We start from the raw sequence: 25,005 nt of genomic DNA, 5'->3' as shown, positions 1-25,005 counted from the left end.
GTGGACCGGTGCTTGGGTGCTATTCTTACTTGAACAAACCTCCTACTTCTGATTAACCCTCACGCAAGCATCCGCAACTACTAGAAAAGTATTAAGAATAAATTCTAACCATGGCATTAAACTTTGGGGGTCCAATCGGTCCCTTACGTAATAGCGCATAAACTGGGGTTTAAGTTTGTGTCACTCTCGCAACCCACCATCTAATTGCTACTCCACAATGCATTCCCTTAGGCCCAAATATGGTGAATTGTCATGTAGTCGACGTTCACATGACACCACTAAGGGAATCACAACATACATACTATCAAAATATCGAACACATATCAAGTTCACATGATTACTTGCAACATGATTTCTCCCATGACCTCAAGAACAAAAGTGACTACTCACAAATAATAAACATGCTCATGATCAGAGGAGTATTAAAATAGCATATTGGATCGGAACATATAATCTTCCACCAAATAAACCATATAGTAATTAACTACAAGATCTAATCAACACTACTAGTCACCCACAAGCACCAATCTGTAGTTCTGGTAACAAGATTGAACACAAGAGATGAACTACGGTTTGAGATGACATGGTGCTGTTGAAGATGTTGATGGAGATTGCCCTCCCCAAGATGGGAGAGTTGTTGGTGATGATGATGATAATGATTTCCCCCTCTGGGTGGGAAGTTCCCCCGGCGGAATCGCTCCGCCGGAGGGCAAAAGTGCTCCTGCCCAAGTTCCGCCTCGAGGCAGCGGCGCTTCGTCCCAAAAATCCTCCTCTTATTTTTTCTAGGTCAGAACGGCCTATATACAAGAAGATGGGCACCGGAGGTGGGCCGAGGAGGCCACAACCCCCTAGGGCGTGCCAGGGGGCCTAGCGCACCCAGGTGGTTGAGCCCCCCTGGTGGCCCCCCTCTGGTGGTTGTTTGTTCCAGTAATTCTTATTTATTCCATGAAAAATCCCCATGAAGTTTCAGCTTGTTTGGAGTTTTGCAGAATAGGTAGCCTGACGTAGCTTTTTCAGGTCCAGATTTCCAGCTGCCGGAATTCTCCCTCTTGGTGTGTACCTTGCAAATTATAAAAGAAAAGGCATTAGAATTACTCCAAAAAGCATTATTGTGGATAAAACATTATAAATAACACTAAGAAAATATGATGCAAAATGGACGTATCAAGCAGCATGTTGTTGGGGAGGCTGTTGATCAAGTCTAGACCTGCCAGATGTGGTTTTGGCTCAAGCCGCCCCTACTTGTTGGCTGCCTCGCTGTCCTTCTCAGCCGGCGGCGACGCTGGTGTACACGTGTGCTGGTGTGTATTGTGTGCTGGGTGTGCGTGAGTGCGTCCTTGTGTGCATGCCGCTGCGCGGTGGTGTAGTGTGCACGAGTGCGTCCTTCATGCGGAAGAAGTGTGCCCTCAATTTCCTAGCATGTGGGGTTCTACCATGAGTGGTTTCTACTTTCTTTACTTCGCCGCATGTCAGATGGGCCACTAGTTTATTTATTTGCGCCCACTGCCACATGGGCCAGGACACCAATATAGAGAACACGAGCTGACAAGGCAGCATGTGGACTGGTTGACCGGTCAACTAAACAATAATGGAGATATACGCTGGCACAGTGGCCATATAATAATAGTCAAAAGAAAAACAGTGGCCATATAATCCCTCGGTAATGAGAGATTGTGTGATAGTACAGAGAGCCATGGAAAAAGAGAGAGAGAGAGAGAGAGAGAGAGAGAGAGATAGTACAGAGAGAAAAAGAGCTAGTCCCTTATTGATAATGTAGTGCCTATAATTTTTTTGATGTCAAACTTTTGAAAGTTTGACCAAGTTTATAAAGAAATTACTTATATCTACAATACAAAAGATAAATGATAGTATGAACTAAGTACATGTTGTGATGAATCTATTGATCGTTCCAATGTAAATGTTTTTCTCCACATATACCTCGTCAAACTTTTCTAAGGTTTGACTTTTCAGAACATCCATCTGTTATGGACATGAGAGAGTACCTAACTAGAGAGAGAGAGTGAGTGTAGATAGAAAGAGTGAGTGAAAGAAAGTGTGTGTGCATGTGTGAAAGAGACATGGACAACACACGATAAAGTAGAGAAAAAGTGTGTGTGTGTGTGTTATGCAAACATATCACACATGCATCTTCGACAGAGGAAGCGAGGTGAGGAGATAGTTTGTGGTTGTTTGCAACTGAGAGAGAAAGACCCCTAGCACGTGGCCAAGAGATGTCTGGCAAACAAGGGAGAGAGGACGAGAGAGACATATGGAGAAAATGTAGGCATGGGGAGGAGAGTGTGTGTTTGTTTGTGATAGAGAGATCCCCTGAAGATCGTGATGAGATTACATGGGTGGGAGATCGACTGAGAAGGTGTGTGCATGATAGAAGATACCCCGAGAGATAGCGAGATAGACGTAGGGATGGAAGGAAACAATAGGTGTGTTCCTGATGAATACTGGGAGATAGTCATACTAAGGGGGGAGTGTGTGTGCCTACGATAGAGTGAGATATTATGGTACTTAGGGAGTGCGTGTCACATAGAGAGAGAGAGAACAAGGGCGGAGAGTGCTAGATGGGTCTATGTAGTGCGAGCGAGATAAGTGTATGTTGGAGATATAAAGTTTGAGAGAGATAGAGGAGCCCCGATACGGCTGAGTGGTGTGTCAGATAGCTGAGAGAGGGAAAGAGATACTCCATTTGTTCAATAGTGCAGTGCATACAAATTTTTTAGAAGTCAAACATTGGAAACTTTGACCAGGTTTACACAAAATATTATTTATATCTACAATACCAAAGATACATCATATGAAACTACATCTTGTGATGAATCTAATGATATATGTTTGTCGTTTTAGATGTAAATGTTTTTCTCCACGTACCTGATCAAACATTGTGAAGTTTGACTTTTTAATAAATCTATATGCTATGGATCAAAGAGAGTACCTAAGTCGAGAGAGATCAAGTGTGTGCGAAGGAGAAAGAGTGAGTGTGCAAAAAGAGTGTGTGTGAAAGAGAAAGGGACAACAAACAATAAATAGAGAGAGAGAGAGAGTATGTCTTATGCAAACATATCACGCATGCATCTCCGAGATAGAAAAGCGAGGTGAGGAGATACAGTGAGATTGCTAGTGCGTGGTTGATTGCAGCGGAGAGAGACCCCCCCTATAGCACATGTCCAATAGAGGTCTAGCCATTAAGGGACAGAGGTCGAGAGGGACGTATGGAGAACATGGACGCATGGAGAGGGAGAGAGGGTGTGTTTGTGATACAGAGATCCCCTCGAGATCGTGAGGGAACTATATGGGTGTGAGATCGAGGGACGAGGTGTGTGTGTGTGTGATAGAAAGATGCCTCGAGAGAAATCTAGATAGACCAATTGAGGGAAAGAGGCAATGCGTATGTTTGATGGAGACTGAGAAATAGTCATATACATAGGGGGACTACTTGTGTCTACAATGGAGTGAGAAATAGTCATACTTGGCTAGGCGTGAGATTGTGTGTGTGCGCGCGTGAGATGGAGAGTGAATGAGGGAGAGAGAGAGAGTTTTAGATGGGTCTATCAAGTGCGAGTGAGATATGCATGTGTATGTGTGACCTACGGAGATGGAGAGAGAGAGGGAAGAGCCCCGAGATGGAGGAGGGGTGCATGAGAGAGTTACGGACAACGAGCTTGGGAATTTGTGTGCGTACGACGAGTGCACCCTAGATATATAGCTTGGACTACAGAATCATACATTGTGCCAGAGAGACCTATACACGGAGTGTGCATGCAAACTAGAAAGACCGACAGAGAGAGAGAGAGATACAGATATAAATATATATATATATATATATATATATATATATATAGAGAGAGAGAGAGAGAGAGAGAGAGGGACCGACAAGGTTTGTGTTTGTATCCGTGCGATAGAAATGAAGATTGCCGCTAGCACTACAAAAAAAGGACACGTCCGTGACATTTTGGGATGAAGGATTTTTTTTCTGTCATGCTTATGACACTTCTATGATGATAATTGTGAAAAAACCCAGTATCATCATAGATGTGGTGGGCTCCTACTTCTATGACAAAAAATCATGACAGAAAATGGGCTTTTCGTCCTGAGCGGGCCGGAGACGCGGCTGCATGACATTCTTTCGGCCGTCCATGACGGAAAAAACCGTGGTAGAAGCGAGGGCGAGGAAAATATCAGGGAGTTCCCAGTTACGGTGGGTGGACGGGGCCGAGCGATGCACTGAGGTTTGCGTGTTTCTCTCGTACACTACGCACGTGTGTGCGAGGCGTTGTGCTCTAACTGAACCCGAGCGAGGCGTGTTCGCTTACTGAACCCGAGCGATTGCACTAGCTACCTTACTGAACCCAAGCGATTGTCCCTTGGCTGTTAACTAAACCCGAGCGATTCCTTCGCTACTACTGCTAACTAAAGCCGATCGGACCAGTTGCTGCCTCTTGATGATGAGTGACTGTTGTTGGGGGTTAGATGAACAGTTCCCGGTGGGGTTGGATGAACAGGACCCCATGGTAGGAGAGGTTGTTGCCGCTGGACGAACAGGACCCCGATCGAGCCAGTTGGGGGTGGATGAACAGGACCCCGTGGAGGGCTAGTTGAACGGTAGCCGGTGGAGGCTGGATGAACAGGAGCCCGTGCAGGCAGGAGGGGGACGCCCTGGATGAACAGTAGCAGGTGGAGGCTGGAGGAGGTCAGTTGTGGATGAACAGTAGCCTGTGGAGGCTAGAGGAGGTCGACGGTGGATGAACAGTAGCCCCGTGGAGTCCCATTTTGTGGTACGCCACACCCCTCCCGATGAACAGGACCTTGTTTCAATCGTAGGAGGTCGAAGAGAAGTCTGTTTCCTCTGCCTATAATTTTTTTGATGTCAAACTTTTGAAAGTTTGACCAAGTTTATAAAGAAATTACTTATATCTACAATACCAAAGATAAATGATAGTATGAACTAAGTACATGTTGTGATGAATCTATTGATCGTTCCAATGTAAATGTTTTTCTCCACATATACCTCGTCAAACTTTTCTAAGGTTTGACTTTTCAGAACATCCATCTGTTATGGACATGAGAGAGTACCTAACTAGAGAGAGAGAGTGAGTGTAGATAGAAAGAGTGAGTGAAAGAAAGTGTGTGTGCATGTGTGAAAGAGACATGGACAACACACGATAAAGTAGAGAAAAAGTGTGTGTGTGTGTTATGCAAACATATCACACATGCATCTTCGACAGAGGAAGCGAGGTGAGGAGATAGTTTGTGGTTGTTTGCAACTGAGAGAGAAAGACCCCTAGCACGTGGCCAAGAGATGTCTGGCAAACAAGGGAGAGAGGACGAGAGAGACATATGGAGAAAATGTAGGCATGGGGAGGAGAGTGTGTGTTTATTTGTGATAGAGAGATCCCCTGAAGATCGTGATGAGATTACATGGGTGGGAGATCGACTGAGAAGGTGTGTGCATGATAGAAGATACCCCGAGAGATAGCGAGATAGACGTAGGGATGGAAGGAAACAATAGGTGTGTTCCTGATGAATACTGGGAGATAGTCATACTAAGGGGGGAGTGTGTGTGCCTACGATAGAGTGAGATATTATGGTACTTAGGGAGTGCGTGTCACATAGAGAGAGAGAGAACAAGGGCGGAGAGTGCTAGATGGGTCTATGTAGTGCGAGCGAGATAAGTGTATGTTGGAGATATAAAGTTTGAGAGAGATAGAGGAGCCCCGATACGGCTGAGTGGTGTGTCAGATAGCTGAGAGAGGGAAAGAGATACTCCATTTGTTCAATAGTGCAGTGCATACAAATTTTTTAGAAGTCAAACATTGGAAACTTTGACCAGGTTTACACAAAATATTATTTATATCTACAATACCAAAGATACATCATATGAAACTACATCTTGTGATGAATCTAATGATATATGTTTGTCGTTTTAGATGTAAATGTTTTTCTCCACGTACCTGATCAAACATTGTGAAGTTTGACTTTTTAATAAATCTATATGCTATGGATCAAAGAGAGTACCTAAGTCGAGAGAGATCAAGTGTGTGCGAAGGAGAAAGAGTGAGTGTGCAAAAAGAGTGTGTGTGAAAGAGAAAGGGACAACAAACAATAAATAGAGAGAGAGAGAGTATGTCTTATGCAAACATATCACGCATGCATCTCCGAGATAGAAAAGCGAGGTGAGGAGATACAGTGAGATTGCTAGTGCGTGGTTGATTGCAGCGGAGAGAGACCCCCCCTATAGCACATGTCCAATAGAGGTCTAGCCATTAAGGGACAGAGGTCGAGAGGGACGTATGGAGAACATGGACGCATGGAGAGGGAGAGAGGGTGTGTTTGTGATACAGAGATCCCCTCGAGATCGTGAGGGAACTATATGGGTGTGAGATCGAGGGACGAGGTGTGTGTGTGTGTGATAGAAAGATGCCTCGAGAGAAATCTAGATAGACCAATTGAGGGAAAGAGGCAATGCGTATGTTTGATGGAGACTGAGAAATAGTCATATACATAGGGGGACTACTTGTGTCTACAATGGAGTGAGAAATAGTCATACTTGGCTAGGCGTGAGATTGTGTGTGTGCGCGCGTGAGATGGAGAGTGAATGAGGGAGAGAGAGAGAGTTTTAGATGGGTCTATCAAGTGCGAGTGAGATATGCATGTGTATGTGTGACCTACGGAGATGGAGAGAGAGAGGGAAGAGCCCCGAGATGGAGGAGGGGTGCATGAGAGAGTTACGGACAACGAGCTTGGGAATTTGTGTGCGTACGACGAGTGCACCCTAGATATATAGCTTGGACTACAGAATCATACATTGTGCCAGAGAGACCTATTCACGGAGTGTGCATGCAAACTAGAAAGACCGACAGAGAGAGAGAGATACAGATATAAATATATATATATATATATATAGAGAGAGAGAGAGAGGGACCGACAAGGTTTGTGTTTGTATCCGTGCGATAGAAATGAAGATTGCCGCTAGCACTACAAAAAAAGGACACGTCCGTGACATTTTGGGATGAAGGATTTTTTTTCTGTCATGCTTATGACACTTCTATGATGATAATTGTGAAAAAACCCAGTATCATCATAGATGTGGTGGGCTCCTACTTCTATGACAAAAAATCATGACAGAAAATGGGCTTTTCGTCCTGAGCGGGCCGGAGACGCGGCTGCATGACATTCTTTCGGCCGTCCATGACGGAAAAAACCGTGGTAGAAGCGAGGGCGAGGAAAATATCAGGGAGTTCCCAGTTACGGTGGGTGGACGGGGCCGAGCGATGCACTAAGGTTTGCGTGTTTCTCTCGTACACTACGCACGTGTGTGCGAGGCGTTGTGCTCTAACTGAACCCGAGCGAGGCGTGTTCGCTTACTGAACCCGAGCGATTGCACTAGCTACCTTACTGAACCCAAGCGATTGTCCCTTGGCTGTTAACTAAACCCGAGCGATTCCTTCGCTACTACTGCTAACTAAAGCCGATCGGACCAGTTGCTGCCTCTTGATGATGAGTGACTGTTGTTGGGGGTTAGATGAACAGTTCCCGGTGGGGTTGGATGAACAGGACCCCATGGTAGGAGAGGTTGTTGCTGCTGGACGAACAGGACCCCGATCGAGCCAGTTGGGGGTGGATGAACAGGACCCCATGGAGGGCTAGTTGAACGGTAGCCGGTGGAGGCTGGATGAACAGGAGCCCGTGCAGGCAGGAGGGGGACGCCCTGGATGAACAGTAGCAGGTGGAGGCTGGAGGAGGTCAGTTGTGGATGAACAGTAGCCTGTGGAGGCTAGAGGAGGTCGACGGTGGATGAACAGTAGCCCCGTGGAGTCCCATTTTGTGGTACGCCACACCCCTCCCGATGAACAGGACCTCGTTTCAATCGTAGGAGGTCGAAGAGAAGTCTGTTTCCTCTGCCTATAATTTTTTTGATGTCAAACTTTTGAAAGTTTGACCAAGTTTATAAAGAAATTACTTATATCTACAATACCAAAGATAAATGATAGTATGAACTAAGTACATGTTGTGATGAATCTATTGATCGTTCCAATGTAAATGTTTTTCTCCACATATACCTCGTCAAAATTTTCTGAGGTTTGACTTTTCAGAACATCCATCTGTTATGGACATGAGAGAGTACCTAACTAGAGAGAGAGTGTGTGTGTGTGTACATCGAAAGAGTGAGTGACAGAAAGTGTGTGTGCGTGTGTGAAAGAGACATGGACAACACACGATAAAGTAGAAAAAAAGTGTGTGTGTGTGTGTGTGTTATGCAAACATATCACACATGCATCTTCGACAGTGGAAGCGAGGTGAGGAGATAGTTTGTGGTTGTTTGCAACTGAGAGAGAAAGACCCCTAGCACGTGGCCAAGAGATGTCTGGCAAACAAGGGAGAGAGGACGAGAGAGACATATGGAGAAAATGTAGGCATGGGGAGGAGAGTGTGTGTTTGTTTGTGATAGAGAGATCCCCTGAAGATCGTGATGAGATTACATGGGTGGGAGATCGACTGAGAAGGTGTGTGCATGATAGAAGATACCCCGAGAGATAGCGAGATAGACGTAGGGATGGAAGGAAACAATACGTGTGTTCCTGATGGATACTGGGAGATAGTCATACTAAGGGGGGAGTGTGTGTGCCTACGATAGAGTGAGATATTAGGGTACTTAGGGAGTGCGTGTCACATAGAGAGAGAGAACAAGGGCGGAGAGTGCTAGATGGGTCTATGTAGTGCGAGCGAGATAAGTGTATGTTGGAGATATAAAGTTTGAGAGAGATAGAGGAGCCCCGATACGGCTGAGTGGTGTGTCAGATAGCTGAGAGAGGGAAAGAGATACTCCATTTGTTCGTTAGTGCAGTGCATACAAATTTTTTAGAAGTCAAACATTGGAAACTTTGACCAGGTTTACACAAAATATTATTTATATCTACAATACCAAAGATACATCATATGAAACTACATCTTGTGATGAATCTAATGATATATGTTTGTCATTTTAGATGTAAATGTTTTTCTCCACATACCTGATCAAACATTGTGAAGTTTGACTTTTTAATAAATCTATATGCTATGGATCAAACAGAGTACCTAAGTCGAGAGAGATCAAGTGTGTGCGAAGGAGAAAGAGCGAGTGTGCAAAAAGAGTGTGTGTGAAAGAGAAAGAGACAACAAACAATAAATAGAGAGAGAGAGTATGTCTTATGCAAACATATCACGCATGCATCTCCGAGATAGAAAAGCGAGGTGAGGAGATACAGTGAGATTGCTAGTGCGTGGTTGATTGCAGCGGAGAGAGACCCCCCCTATAGCACATGTCCAATAGAGGTCTAGCCAACAAGGGACAGAGGTCGAGAGGGACGTATGGAGAACATGGACGCATGGAGAGGGAGAGAGGGTGTGTTTGTGATACAGAGATCCCCTCGAGATCGTGAGGGAACTATATGGGTGTGAGATCGAGGGACGAGGTGTGTGTGTGTGTGATAGAAAGATGCCTCGAGAGAAATCTAGATAGACCAAGTGAGGGAAAGAGGCAATGCGTATGTTTGATGGAGACTGAGAAATAGTCATATACATAGGGGGACTACTTGTGTCTACAATGGAGTGAGAAATAGTCATACTTGGCTAGGCGTGAGATTGTGTGTGTGCGCACGTGAGATGGAGAGTCAATGAGGGAGAGAGAGAGAGTTTTAGATGTTCTATCAAGTGCGAGTGAGATATGCATGTGTATGTGTGACCTAGGGAGATGGATAGAGAGAGGGAAGAGCCCCGAGATGGCAGAGGGGTGCATGAGAGAGTTACGGACAACGAGCTTGGGAATTTGTGTGCGTATGACGAGTGCACCCTAGATATATAGCTTGGACTAGAGAATGATACATTGTGCCAGAGAGACCTATACACGGAGTGTGCATGCAAACTAGAAAGACCGACAGAGAGAGAGAGAGAGAGATACAGATATAAATATATATATATATATAGAGAGAGAGGGACCGACAAGGTTTGTGTTTGTATCCGTGCGATAGAAATGAAGATTGTCGGCTAGCACTACAAAAAAAGGACACGTCCGTGACATTTTGGGATGAAGGATTTTTTTTCTGTCATGCTTATGACACTTCTATGACGATAATTGTGAAAAAACCCAGTATCATCATAGATGTGGTGGGCTCCTACTTCTATGACAAAAAATCATGACAGAAAATGGGCTTTTCGTCCTGAGCGGGCCGGAGACGCGGCTGCATGACATTCTTTCGGCCGTCCATGACGGAAAAAACCGTGGTAGAAGCGAGGGCGAGGAAAATATCAGGGAGTTCCCAGTTACGGTGGGTGGTCGGGGCTGAGCGATGCACTGAGGTTTGCGTGTTTCTCTCGTACACTACGCACGTGTGTGCGAGGCGTTGTGCTCTAACTGAACCCGAGCGAGGCGTGTTCGCTTACTGAACCCGAGCGATTGCACTAGCTACGTTACTAAACCCAAGCAATTGTCCCTTGGCTGTTAACTAAACCCGAGCGATTCCTTCGCTACTACTGCTAACTAAAGCCGATCGGACTAGTTGCTTCCTCTTGATGACGAGTGACTGTTGTTGGGGGTTAGATGAATAGTTCCCGGTGGGGTTGGATGAACAGGACCCCATGGTAGGAGAGGCTGTTGCCGCTGGACGAACAGGACCCCGATCGAGCCAGTTGGGGGTGGATGAACAGGACCCCGTGGAGGGCTAGTTGAACAGTAGCCGGTGGAGGCTGGATGAACAGGAGCCCGTGCAGGCAGGAGGTGGACGCACTGGATGAACAGTAGCAGGTGGAGGCTGGAGGAGGTCGATGGTGGATGAACAGTAGCCTGTGGAGGCCCGAGGAGGTCGACGATGGATGAACAGTAGCCCCGTGGAGTCCCATTTTGTGGTACGCCACACCCCTCCCGATGAACAGGACCTCGTTTCAATCGTAGGAGGTCGAAGAGAAGTCTGTTTCCTCTGCCTATAATTTTTTTGATGTCAAACTTTTGAAAGTTTGACCAAGTTTATAAAGAAATTACTTATATCTACAATAGCAAAGATAAATGATAGTATGAACTAAGTATATGTTGTGATGAATCTATTGATCGTTCCAATGTAAATGTTTTTCTCCACATATACCTCGTCAAACTTTTCTGAGGTTTGACTTTTCAGAACATCCATCTGTTATGGACATGAGAGAGTACCTAACTAGTGAGAGAGAGAGTGTGTGTGTGTGTACATAGAAAGAGTGAGTGACAGAAAGTGTGTGTGCGTGTGTGAAAGAGACATGGACAACACACGATAAAGTAGAGAAAAAGTGTCTGTGTGTGTTATGCAAACATATCACACATGCATCTTCGACAGCGGAAGCGAGGTGAGGAGATAGTTTGTGGTTGTTTGCAATTGAGAGAGAAAGACCCCTAGCACGTGGCCAAGAGATGTCTGGCAAACAAGGGAGAGAGGGAGAAAATGTAGGCATGGGGAGGAGAGTGTGTGTTTGTTTGTGATAGAGAGATCCCCTGAAGATCGTGATGAGATTACATGGGTGGGAGATCGACTGAGAAGGTGTGTGCATGATAGAAGATACCCCGAGAGATAGCGAGATAGACGTAGGGATGGAAGGAAACAATACGTGTGTTCCTGATGGATACTGGGAGATAGTCATACTTAGGGGGGAGTGTGTGTGCCTACGATAGAGTGAGATATTATGGTACTTATGGAGTGCGTGTCACATAGAGAGAGAACAAGGGCGGAGAGTGCTAGATGGGTCTATGTAGTGCGAGCGAGATAAGTGTATGTTGGAGATATAAAGTTTGAGAGAGATAGAGGAGCCCCGATACGGCTGAGTGGTGTGTCAGATAGCTGAGAGAGGGACAGAGATACTCCATTTGTTCGTTAGTGCAGTGCATACAAATTTTTTAGAAGTCAAACATTGGAAACTTTGACCAGGTTTACACAAAATATTATTTATATCTACAATACCAAAGATACATCATATGAAACTACATCTTGTGATGAATCTAATGATATATGTTTGTCGTTTTAGATGTAAATGTTTTTCTCCATGTACCTGATCAAACATTGTGAAGTTTGACTTTTTAATAAATCTATATGCTATGGATCAAAGAGAGTACCTAAGTCGAGAGAGATCAAGTGTGTGCGAAGCAGAAAGAGTGAGTGTGCAAAAAGAGTGTGTGTGAAAGAGAAAGGGACAACAAACAATAAAATAGAGAGAGATAGTATGTCTTATGCAAACATATCACGCATGCATCTCCGAGATAGAAAAGCGAGGTGAGGAGATACAGTGAGATTGCTAGTGCGTGGTTGATTGCAGCGGAGAGAGACCCCCCCTATAGCACATGTCCAATAGAGGTCTAGCCAACAAGGGACAGAGGTCGAGAGGGACGTATGGAGAACATGGACGCATGGAGAGGGATAGAGGGTGTGTTTGTGATACAGAGATCCCCTCGAGATCATGAGGGAACTATATGGGTGTGAGATCGAGGGACGAGGTTTGTGTGTGTGTGATAGAAAGATGCCCCGAGAGAAATCTAGACAGTCCAAGTGAGGGAAAGAGGCAATGCGTATGTTTGATGCAGACTGAGAAATAGTCATATACATAGGGGGACTGCTTGTGTCTACAATGGAGTGAGAAATAGTCATACTTGGCTAGGTGTGAGATTGTGTGTGTGCGCGCGTGAGATGGAGAGTGAATGAGGGAGAGAGAGAGTTTTAGATGGGCTATCAAGTGCGTGTGAGATATGCATGTGTATGTGTGACCTAGGGAGATGGAGAGAGAGAGGGAAGAGCCCCGAGATGGCGGAGGGGTGCATGAGAGAGTTACGGAGAACGAGCTTGGGAATTTGTGTGCGTACGACGAGTGCACCCTAGATATATAGCTTGGATTAGAGAATCATACATTGTGCCAGAGAGACCTGTACATGGAGTGTGCATGCAAACTAGAAAGACCGACAGAGAGAGAGAGATACAGATATAAATATATATATAGAGAGAGAGAGAGAAAGAGAGGGAGAGAGAGGGACCGACAAGGTTTGTGTTTGTATCCGTGCGATAGAAATGAAGATTGTCAGCTAGCACTACAAAAAAAGGACACGTCCGTGACATTTTGGGCTGAAGGATTTTTTTTGTGTCATGCTTATGACACTTCTATGACGATAATTGTGAAAAAACCCGGTATCATCATAGATGTGGTGGGCTCCTACTTCTATGACAAAAAATCATGACAGAAAATGGGCTTTTCGTCCTGAGCGGGCCGGAGACGCGGCTGCATGACATTCTTTCGGCCGTCCATGACGGAAAAAACCGTGGTAGAAGCGAGGGCGAGGAAAATATCAGGGAGTTCCCAGTTACGGTGGGTGGTCGAGGCCGAGCGATGCACTGAGGTTTGCGTGTTTCTCTCGTACACTACGCACGTGTGTGCGAGGTGTTGTGCTCTAACTGAACCCGAGCGAGGCGTGTTCGCTTACTGAACCCGAGCGATTGCACTAGCTACGTTACTGAACCCAAGCGATTGTCCCTTGGTTGTTAACTAAACCCGAGCGATTCCTTCGCTACTACTGCTAACTAAAGCCGATCGGACTAGTTGCTGCCTCTTGATGACGAGTGACTGTTGTTGGGGGTTAGATGAACAGTTCCCGGTGGGGTTGGATGAACAGGACCCCATGGTAGGAGAGGTTGTTGCCGCTGGACGAACAGGACCCCGATCGAGCCAGTTGGGGGTGGATGAAGAGGACCCCGTGGAGGGCTGGTTGAACGGTAGCCGGTGGAGGCTGGATGAACAGGAGCCCGTGCAGGCAGGAGGGGGACGCGCTGGATGAACAGTAGCAGGTGGAGGCTGGAGGAGGTCGATGGTGGATGAACAGTAGCCTGTGGAGGCTAGAGGAGGTCGACAGTGGATGAACAGTAGCCCCGTGGAGTCCCATTTTGTGGTACGCCACACCCCTCCCGATGAACAGGACCTTGTTTCAATCGTAGGAGGTCGAAGAGAAGTCTGTTTCCTCTGTTTTACGGTACACAACACCCCTCCCGATCAACAGGACCCTGTTTCGACCGTAGGAGGTCGAAGAGAAGTCCTTTTCCTCTGTTTTGCGGTACGCCAAGTATCTGTTAAATATATGATGACAATAACAAATATACAATAACATATCAAATAATATAAATATATATAATATAGTTAGAAGAGAAACATAAGTTGGACCTGGCATTCCTATTCTTATATAGAAAAAGAGAATAGACCTCTGCGTTTTCTTCAAAAAAAATACATAAGTTGGGTAGCGGATGTTTCAGGAAAAATAAAACCTAGGATGGGAGGTCCATATGCCGGTCGATACAAACCTGCATGTCTTGGGCTGCGCATGTTTAAAAAGAAAACCTAGACGGGGCAGCCCACAACCCAGCTGATACTTGATGGCCCACTTATAATAAATGATACCTGCCAGCTCCCCGGCTTCATTGTAAATTTATCTCCTTTAGTAACTACGTTGAAGCACCTAAAATGTAACTATGTTGACAAACCCATGGGCCCCAATGTCAGTATAGCATTAGGAGGAAGTATTTTCTCAATGAGGCACTTGCTTGCGTACGGCCATGGACCTGGTGGGTCCCGACTGTCCGCCTCTCCATGTACAGTCCTCTCCAGATTCCTCTCATTTGTTCAGCATGTTCACAATGGCAGACAGCGGCGCCGCGGCGTGTGCACAAAGGTGGAGGATGATGTCCAGACCCCGGACGAGAATGAACCGGATCAAGGGAAGGCATGCTACACTAATGGTAGACGTTGTGCCTAGTTTCTATTGAAACTACTGAACTAGACCAGTGGCCAAGTGACACTACCCGACCGTTGTTCCGCCCGGGTTCGATTCCACCTGATGCAGTGAAAATATCTCCAAAATTTTTCCCTCTACTATTATTGACATGTGGGTCCCCATTGTCATCTACACACACCACCTCCAACACTTGCCAAAACTTCGTCCCTCGTTTTCTCTGTTTTTCGCAACTCAACATTGTATGGGCATTTTGAAAATAGCATATCTTTTTGAATGTGCATCATATGAAGATGTGCTATGCATGAATGTTGATTAGCATGATGTTAACTCGCTGGTACTTCCATTTTCGACCATGAATAAACTTCCAACATGATGTTATCCCTGTTTGAAAAGGGCATGTTAATATAAATGCTCTGCCTCTGAAACTTGCAGTTTCTTCTCTGAGAATCACATTGTCTGCACTTTTATATGAAACTACATTTTTTGAAGTGCTAAAAATAGATCTCTGGAATTCATAAAATACTTCATATGCTTAATACTGCATATCTGAAATTCAAAAGACATTCATATCTGAAAGTACTCTCAAAATACACAACACAAACGACAATTCACAACCTTCAAATACTAACAACCCTAAGCTCCTCCTGACAATTCACAACCTGCCCGACTATTGGGTTGGGGGTTAGTCTCCCACTGGTACACGCCGGTTCTAAACAAACGGTTTTTAACCCCTTTCCGCGACGGCATTTGGAACCGTCACCAAGTGAGTGTGGGCGATAGGGGGTCCTTCCCACACGACCCAGAAACCGTCAGCGATAGGGCCCCTACAGTACTCCTACTCGTTTCTGCTCGCATTGCCATCGCAGTCGATATTCTGTTGTGCTACGTTTACAATGCGTGTCCCATCACAAACGGTTCACTATTATAGAACGTGTATGATGCGCGGCCCATCACAAACGGTTCACCGTTAAGAAGATTAGCTAATCGTCATACGAGTGTCGGACAGGATTACGAAACGTCGGACCATCGTAACATCGTTGTACACGACAACTATCGCACACGCTATTCTATGGTGAAACGTTTATGATGCATACTTCATCAGGAACAGTTCATGGTTGCGAATCGTGTACGATAAGGCAACTAACACAAACATTTAGTTTTACCAACCGTGTGTGCCATAACAACCTGGAGAGCATAATTTCACCGTAATTTAATTGCTGCTTTTCCAAATTGTACTAGATTTGGATTTGAATTTGAGTGTTTGCTACAACTTTATTCATATCCATCAGGTTCAAATAACCAATGCATTATTCGATTCATAGGTACATATGTTCAAGAATTACATAAGAACCAAATAAAGAATGATGAACCACAGTTGTATACTTGTACTATTAAAGACGGTAAAGAAAGAGGCAAAATATATTCTCGTTGTTGAACAAGGTGAGGCGGAATGCCCATATTGTGCCCTCCTTCATGCAGAAGGAACGCACGACTCTACTCCAACCCCTTGTGATGGCCGACCGCCCATCCTTCACGGTCTTCATGAAAACATCTAGATAATCATCATGTTCTGGTAGAAATACTTTAACCTTTGCATGCCCACCAATCATGTAGTTTGAGAGGTAATCTTGAGTAAACTGCTTTGGCAACCACTGCAAAGGAAAAATATTCAGACATTGTCATCTAACACAACTCATTATGGGCAGTAAAAAGAAGGCTGCAGAGTTCTTACTTACCATCCTGCAGTTCGTTGTTGTCTTGGATAAAGTGTAAACAAATAGTTTAATTGTCATCTTTGGACCCATCTTACTAACAATCTTTATCAGCTTCCTCACTTGATGTTGGTTCATCGATATCTCATTGCCCCATAAGCAGAAAGGGTCGAAACGCGGATCTTTACCAATGACATATGTACATAAAAGCACCAAGTTAATATTAGAAGCTAAACAACAATTGCACAATGATGTTGTACAACACTTTTATAATCTATATACATCCGTATGTGGTAGTCCATCTGAAATATCTAAAAAGACAAATATTTATGAACGGAGGGAGTATCTTATAACATCCAATATACTCACATATTAGATGAATTAACATGTTATATTATGGGCCGGAAGGAGTTTAGTTCATTCTTACAAATTATCGACTGATTAACTGCTGCTGTATCCATGGGTTACACTTAGTTTGAGCTAGTTCGGGCTCAAATAGCCCTAAAGTATATCTAAACATGAGGGCTAGTTTGAGCTAGTTGCATCTATAACCAACCCAAAAGAACTATCCAACCCAAGAGGTGCTAATTGGAGCTAGTTCTCCTAGTGCGTTTATTGTCAATCTAACCCTGCCATCCAAACAACTCTTTGGATGGAGTTAGTTCACGGTTAGTAATGAGTTACAAACTAACTCTAACCTCTAGCTAAGTTGAGTCCAAACATGGTTGTGTTGTTGCTGTTGTTGCTGCTGCTCTTCTACATTATGACATTAATGTAACACTCTTCCTTGTTGCTATGAAGCCTATGATTGCATATTTAGACATTAAGTATAGTGCATGTTGCTATGTAGCCTCAGATATATTACATATGGCCCTAGTTAACCTAACGAAAATGCGTTGCAGATATATTCAGTTAAAAGTCAAATTCACCGATTAGTCCCTTATCAGCCACCGGCCTATATGGTACCAGCTGCCGATATCCTGAACATTGAGCAGATATAAGCCATGGGATGAAACTAACCTTGATGGAAAACATCAGTCGTTCCCAAAATTGTCCTGTGTAGTTACATCGAGAAGCATGTTAAGCTCAACAGGATAAACATCAACCAAAATTATACATGGCAGACAAAATAATCTCCAAAAGATAGCTTCAGTGTGCAGGTTTAAGCATACTAGTAAATCAAAACAAGTGGAAAGGTGTGCTAACTGCAACAGGCCTAACATTTAACAACAAGCAAACATAGTCATTCAAACTGGTATTGTGCCGGTCTAAGTACACTGGTTATGGTTAAATAAAAATGGAAACACATGTTAACTACAAGATGCAGCAACCAAATGTAGTCATTCATAGTGGTATTGTTGAAACTGGTGCTGATGAAATTGAACTGCACAGTTCATACTTGCACATATAGAACATCATGTTGTGAATAACTGGAATAAATAAGGCATACTACGAACAACCAAAGATAGCATTTGAAGCTGAACATATGCTAACTATAAACAACCGAACAATCAAAAACTTTAAAAGAGGCATATGCTAGCTAAAACAGCCTTTTCCAAAAAAAACAGGCTTAACAGCAAGCAAATATATGCATTCCTATCGGTATGTTTAAAACCGGATTGATGAAATGTACTGCACAGTAAATAATTGCACATATAGAGCATCACATTGTGAACAACTGAAATAAACAAGGCATACTGCAAACAACCAGATATAGCAATTAAAACTGGACATATTCTCACTACACTACAAAAGGGACTCAACAAAACAAATCATGGGTTTCCTCACTTGTCACAGTTGGGCTCGTTCCTGTGGGAAGAGCACGAACCCTTGATGCGCTCCATGTTTTTGCAGATGGGCTCCTTCCCCTTGGAAGAGCACGGCCGTAGGGTGCCCTCCTTGATGGCGCAGACGGGCGCTTCCCCTTGGAAGAGCAGATGGGCTCTTTCCCCTTGGAAGAGCTGGAGAGGGTGCCCTCCTCGTGGTCGCCGTCGATGAGGTCTGACTTGGAATCTGTGGATCCCAAGCTAGCATTGCAGACCGTGTCCTTCAGAAATGACAAAAGGGGCTCGATGGCGATGTAGAATGGCAAATTGTTGACAGCGAGCTAGAGGAGATCAGCGGCGGGGCCATGGATGAGATCGATGGCGGCTCAACCCGAGGGGTCGGGGTGGGCAACTTAACCTGTGACACAGCCCGCCTTAGGCGGTCGCTGTCGATGACCTCGATGTCTTAGCCGGCGGACGAGACATGCCCGCATACTCTATCCCGATGCTTGAGTGCCTGCCGCCAGCTTCCTCGGTGACGTCGGGCGAAGAGACCGATATACGCCTCTTTTGGGCCAGTCGCTCCTCAAGCTGGACGGGAAGCATAGCCGGGCTTAGGCTGCGACGCTCTGGAGTGGGGGATGGGGATCTGTGGGAAAAGGGGCATTTGGCAGGCGTCATGTAAGAAACTCAGGGCGGCCTGGGTATGGAGATCGGTGGGTAAGCTGCACGGGCAAACCGTGGCGGGGACCTTGCTAGGGTTTCGAGCGAGGGAGGGTGTGTGTGTGTGTGCGCACGCCTGAGGAGGTTTTGGTGTGTGTGTGCGTGTGGAGGGGGGCGCGGTGTGTTTGAGGAAATGACGCGGGTACTGAAAATTTTACTACGCGGGAGTCAAACGCGGGTGTGAAATGCCGGGCTATTGAAATTTTTTGATGATAGTGCATCGCACACGGTCCGGAGATAACAACCTTGTGTTATGAAATAGAAAAACCCTCGAGGCGGGCAGATATTTTCTAGGGATGCAGGCAGGATTGGGAACAAGAAACATCGCATACGGTCCGGAGATAACAACCGTGTGTTATGAAACAGAAAAACCCTCGAGGCGGGCAGATATTTTTGAGAGGGGGAGCCTCATGGAGCCCAATGTACTGTGCGGATGTGTGCGTGACAGGTTCACCAGCCTGGCACACGGTTAGTTTGAGTGAACCAAGTCTGTTGCATCATCCGACTTGTCTAATGTTCATAAATTTGGTGAAAAATGACGCGGGAGAGGGTCAGAACACGAACACACTTGCATGTGGACCAAATTTATGTATCAAAAGGGTGGTTTGATTTTCAAATACCAAATGCAACTTTGATGTGGCACCTCTCTCGCAAAGCGCACGGTATTTCTTGCCCCCACCCACACCCTCGTGTCGGCACGAAGGAAATCCAAAGATATGAAGGCATGCCCCCTCCCCCCAACCGAGGTTCACCTAGCAAAGTATGAAGTAGCTAGTTGCCCCTCTCCTCCCTCGTGTCGGCACGAAGGGAATCCTAAGCTATGAATGCATGCCCCCCCAACCGAGGTTCATTCACCTAACAAAGTGCGAAGTAGCTAGTAGCCCCCCTCCCTCGTGTCGGTACGAAGGGAATCCTAAGCTATGAATGCATGTCCCCCCCCCCCCCCAACCGAGGTTCACCCTAGAAAAGTGCTGTAGCGACCCGACCCGAATGGATCAAGTCTCTATGCTTAAGTGTCATCCCTGGATCGGTATGCTGACAGACAGAGTACTTGAGGATTTATAACAGAGGTAGATCACATGTATAAAGTAATGGAAATACTATTACCTCAATCCATATAGCGGAAGTAACAACAAGGTTGTGGATTCCCATCAACACCAACGGCAAAGTTGAGTGTAGAAATCGTAACCCTAACGTATCACTTACTCGTCGTAAGATTCCTGCAACATGAGACGTTGGAGCCATGTAGGTCAGTACATTGAATGCATTGGCAATTTCACACTGTAGAGCAATGCTGAAATAATGGCTATCACTACATGCATATTTGGCTGGTGGAGGCTCTAAGTTTAATTTTGCATAAAGCTAATTATTTTTCTACAACAAAGGAATATATTTTATTTAACTACAAAGTTTGTTGAAAATTATTGAGAATGGTAACCCCATCTCAATCCCAAAATAATAATCATTTAAACCCAATCAAATTAATTAAGTAAAGTGTTGAGATCAAATCAATAATTCAAGTACTAGATACTCAAGATGTCCATAACCGGGGACACGGCTAATCATGATTAGTTTGCTCCTCATAAACCTACTCCTTCTATTTGTACCAAACTAAGACGTGATTACTCAGACTCATCATGGAGTTACAATTGCTCCATATTACCAACATTATACCTCCTTCATATCCAATAGTACTTCATCTCTTCATAATCTTAGGGTATCCCACATATCGAGAGAAAACTCGTACTTATTTGTCCATAGTCCACTCCGTGGAATATCATTATCTTTTCCAGGGGTCAAGGGTCCTCACAGGGTACTACCGCCCTTGAAATGCACAAAGTCTTCCATAGACCATATTTCTCATATCCTCGAAAATGGTCAAAAACATTCTTCATAGAGTAACAACTCATAAAATCCAAATCAGTATGCACGATACTAACTTTATTGATTCTCAAAGTTTTACAATCTCCTGCACTTCCATTTCATGCCTCAACTCAACACCTCACTAATAAAAGAAATGTCCCCACTACTACTACTGTATTTCTTATTGCAACTCAACTATTTATCACAAGTCTCCTTCTCCTTGGGGCATTCTCTGGCAAAGTGCCCTGCTCCATTACAACGAAAACATATTACTTCTAACAAGTCTCGAGGTTTCCTTGTGATTATATAGCCTTCTTGGGTCCTCGGCATCCTTTTTGGGTAACCACTGAAGTAATGCCCTGACTCCATACACCTGAAACAGGTGATATGACTCAGGTCCTTCCTAGACTCCAATCTATTTCTCTTTCGGGACTTTTCCATTCCAATCAGGGCTTTCTATTTCCTATGGGTCTTACTCTACTTCCACTATCGGGAATTCTACTAGATCCCCATTCACAAAATTCTGGGAGATGTGTCCTTCTTCTCCACATGAATAGCATGACTTGGTGCAGGGATTAATTGGGTCTTCTTCGAGTGTGTCCTCCAGCTCTTCCTTCATCACAGGGTCTTCTAAAAATTCCAGGAGGGCTCCTTTCATTGCTTCTTACTTCTGCTGGATGGTTTGTTGTACCATGGGGTAAATGTGACACTGAGCAGGGTAGTGAGTAGTCCCTTCACACAAGAAAACAAGTGATCTGCCTAGTTGGGCATTCTTCAGCTGGGTGACTTCCTTCACAATTAGGGCATTCATTCTTGTGTTCTTTATGGTTGTGTCATATTTCTCCACAAAGCTTGCATGCACAGGGTTTCTTCATATCATTTCCATAAGGCTTCAATTTCTGGGACACAAGACGAGACTTTAGCAGAGTCAACTTAAATTCTTTCCAAGTGGTTACTCCTTGCCATCCATTGATGGTTTGGTACATCCTCCACCAAGTAGTAGCACCTCTTTCAAAGCACTGAAGAGCATGCTGGGCCATATCCTTTCCGGCTATAGTTTTATTCTCCATATGATCTTCCATGTTATGAATCCATCAGTCTGTCTCCAATTGACATATCGGTCTCGGAAATGTGAGTTCATCTCCATTCATCCTCTATTGGGTCCATGGGTCTTGGGCTGAGATGAGAGACAGAGAGAGAGAGAGAGAGGGATACACACAATACAAACAATAGTTTTGAAAAGACAGATTTTATTTTGTGGCTGTCGGAAAAACATCAAACAAATGACAGCTCACAATTGTCGCATCTAACAGAGGTATATAACAAGGGTTTGGTCTTCTAAAGGTCAATAAATCTTAAAAATCGCCAAACTCTTCAAGCATTGTTCATGTCTCCAATGGCTTCTTCCGATCGTGCTTCTCCTTTTCAAGTTCTTTTGCCAGATCATTTCTGTTGACACGAAGTCTCTCGTGACGTCCTTTAATATTCTGGAGTTTGCATTCGAAACTTCTGGGTTTCAACATCCTTGGCATGAACCATGGTCCTACCGTCCTTCAGTTCCTGACGAATCTCCGGTATCTCAAGGTTTTTGCTCCACCAGCTTGACTTCTTTCATCTTCTGCGTCCTGAGTTCTTCATGAACTGCTTGTCAAATACGGCTTCTTGAGGGTCCATCCAAAATTCTTAATGTAACACTCCAGATCCTGGTGACACACCGACTAAGGTTAAAACTTCATCTTTTCCTGATAGATGCTACATTAGCCCCTTTTTGTCACCCAATCCTTCCAAAGAAATGCATGCTTAACTCAGCACGGTGACAATAGCATAAGCGGACGATAACATAATGGATAGCCGTGTTTATGCCCATGGCTCTGTCTTGATCTATCTTTCCATAGTGGATATCTCCTGCCTTAGGGTTTTTCTTCCCAAGAAAAACTTTGAATTTTAACGCTCCTTCTTCCTGGTCTTTCTCTGACACACCTTGATCTCAGGTATTGATAGCTTCATTAGTGTGATAAGTTCCATAAAGGTAGCCTTCCTAGGTCATACCAATCTGGAAATTCTTCAGAGCCTTCAAATTCTCCTAGTTCTTCGGAGTCTTCAACCATTGTAATTTCCATGATTATAATGCACGGTAAAATCCTCTTCATTCCGAAGTGGTCTTAGTTGTCCGATATCTCATACTTCTTGGAGTGGTCTCATCAGTTGAATCCTCGCGTGGTCAAACGGGGAAAGGGGTATAGTCTAACTAATAGGGAATATTTGGTAAAGCTCAGAAAAGAAGAGAGGTAAAAGATCTTTTTGAAAATAAAGCTTTAGAGAAAAAATCTTTCCTATGGGCTTGCCAGTTTCTAGGGGTCATGTCCTACAGTCAACATGTGCTCTATTACCATCTTGTAGCGACCCGGCCCGAATGGATCAAGTCTCTGTGCTTAAGTGCCATCCCTGGATCGGTATGCTGACACATAGTACTCAAGGATTTATAACCGAGGTAAATCACATGTATAAAGCAACGTAAGTACTATTACCTCAATCCATATAGCGGAAGTAACAACGAGGTTGTGGATTCCCATCAACACCAACGGCAAAGTTGAGTGTAGAAATCGTAACCCTAACGTATCACATACTCGTCGTAAGATTCCTGCAACATGAGACATTGCAGCCATGTAGGTCAGTACATTGAACGTACTGGCAATTTCACACTGTAGAGCAAATGCTGAAATAATGGCTATCACTACATGCATATTTGGCTGGTGGAGGCTCTAAGTTTAATTTTGCATAAAGCTATTTTTTCCTACAACAAAGGAATATATTTTATTTAACTACAAAGTTTGTTGAAAATTATTGAGAATGGTAACCCCATCTCAATCCCAAAATAATAATCATTTAAACCCAATCAAATTAATTAAGTAATGTGTTGAGATCAAATCAATAATTCAAGTACCAGATACTCAAGATGTCCATAATCGGGGACACGGCTAATCATGATTAGTTTGTACACTCTGCAGAGGTTTGCGCACTTTTCCCCACAAGACTTGATCTCCTCCGTTGAATTGCTCGCACTACATGATGTTTGAGAAACGGATGATCAAGACACAGTCTTTCCGAAGAGGTCCCCTTAACCGATAGATTGGCCAGTACACCTACAATTCCCCTACATCTACTAGCCCATCATGGAAAGGTTTCACACAACTTACTCAACTATGCCAGAGCCCATAATGGCTTGTGGCTGCACACGGAAGTTTCTAGCATGAATAATCTTATGATCCCTTTGAGCCTGGGTGGCAAACTACATGATGATCACACGGTAACCCCGGGATCTCCTAGGAAAACACTAGATTCCCCAGGTGTCCGGGAAATACACTGGTATCCCCAGGGTGCCCCAACCAATCCACCCAGATGTGTATTAAAGTAGCCACCTTAAGTTAACAATTAATAATAAGTCTCACATCTGTCATGAATCACTCAAACCAAACCACGTCTACGAGCATAGCATAGCAGTATAAGCATAATGTAGTAACTCCCCAGGGTTTGATATAAGACAATAGGTTCTACCTCATCCACTACTTCCCAATACCCACATGTTATCGAACCTACTCATGCAATGTTTGAGGGTTGAAACTAATGCATAAAAACTGGGTAATAAAGGGATATGATCAAAGTGTGAACTTGCCTTGTACCGTTGATGAAGATGATTCACACTCCTAACTCCTGATAGTTCTACTCGTCACACTCTGGTCAACCTATCGTGACAAGCAATAGTAATCACACATAAGCAATCAAGCAAAAGAATCGAAGAAAAGATCTCGGAAAACTTTGAAAACAAGCAAACAACAATTGCAACAGAAAACAATTTCTAACTGTACCAAAATTAGGTGAATTTGGCCTTATCAGAAAGTTTAGGTCAAGAGCTTCGATTTGCAAAGAGAATCAACTCAAACGGAGTTATAAAACTCAAGTTATGAACGAAAGAAGTTTGAATTCAAATCTGTTTGAAAACAAATTTTCAACCTTCAAAAATATGTTTAAGTTGTTTTACTGGATAGAGGGGATCATAGAAGAAGTGGGCGTTGGTTTCGTTGGATTTGGACAAGTGAGTAAAAAGTTGTGCTAGTTTGAAACAGAGGGACTAATCTGTAAAATAAAACTACGAATGGGTCCCTGGCAG

This window comes from Aegilops tauschii, chromosome 6 (assembly GCF_002575655.3).
Source record: "Aegilops tauschii subsp. strangulata cultivar AL8/78 chromosome 6, Aet v6.0, whole genome shotgun sequence".
Classification (NCBI taxonomy): domain Eukaryota; kingdom Viridiplantae; phylum Streptophyta; class Magnoliopsida; order Poales; family Poaceae; genus Aegilops; species Aegilops tauschii.
Note: the sequence above shows the minus strand (reverse complement) of the source record.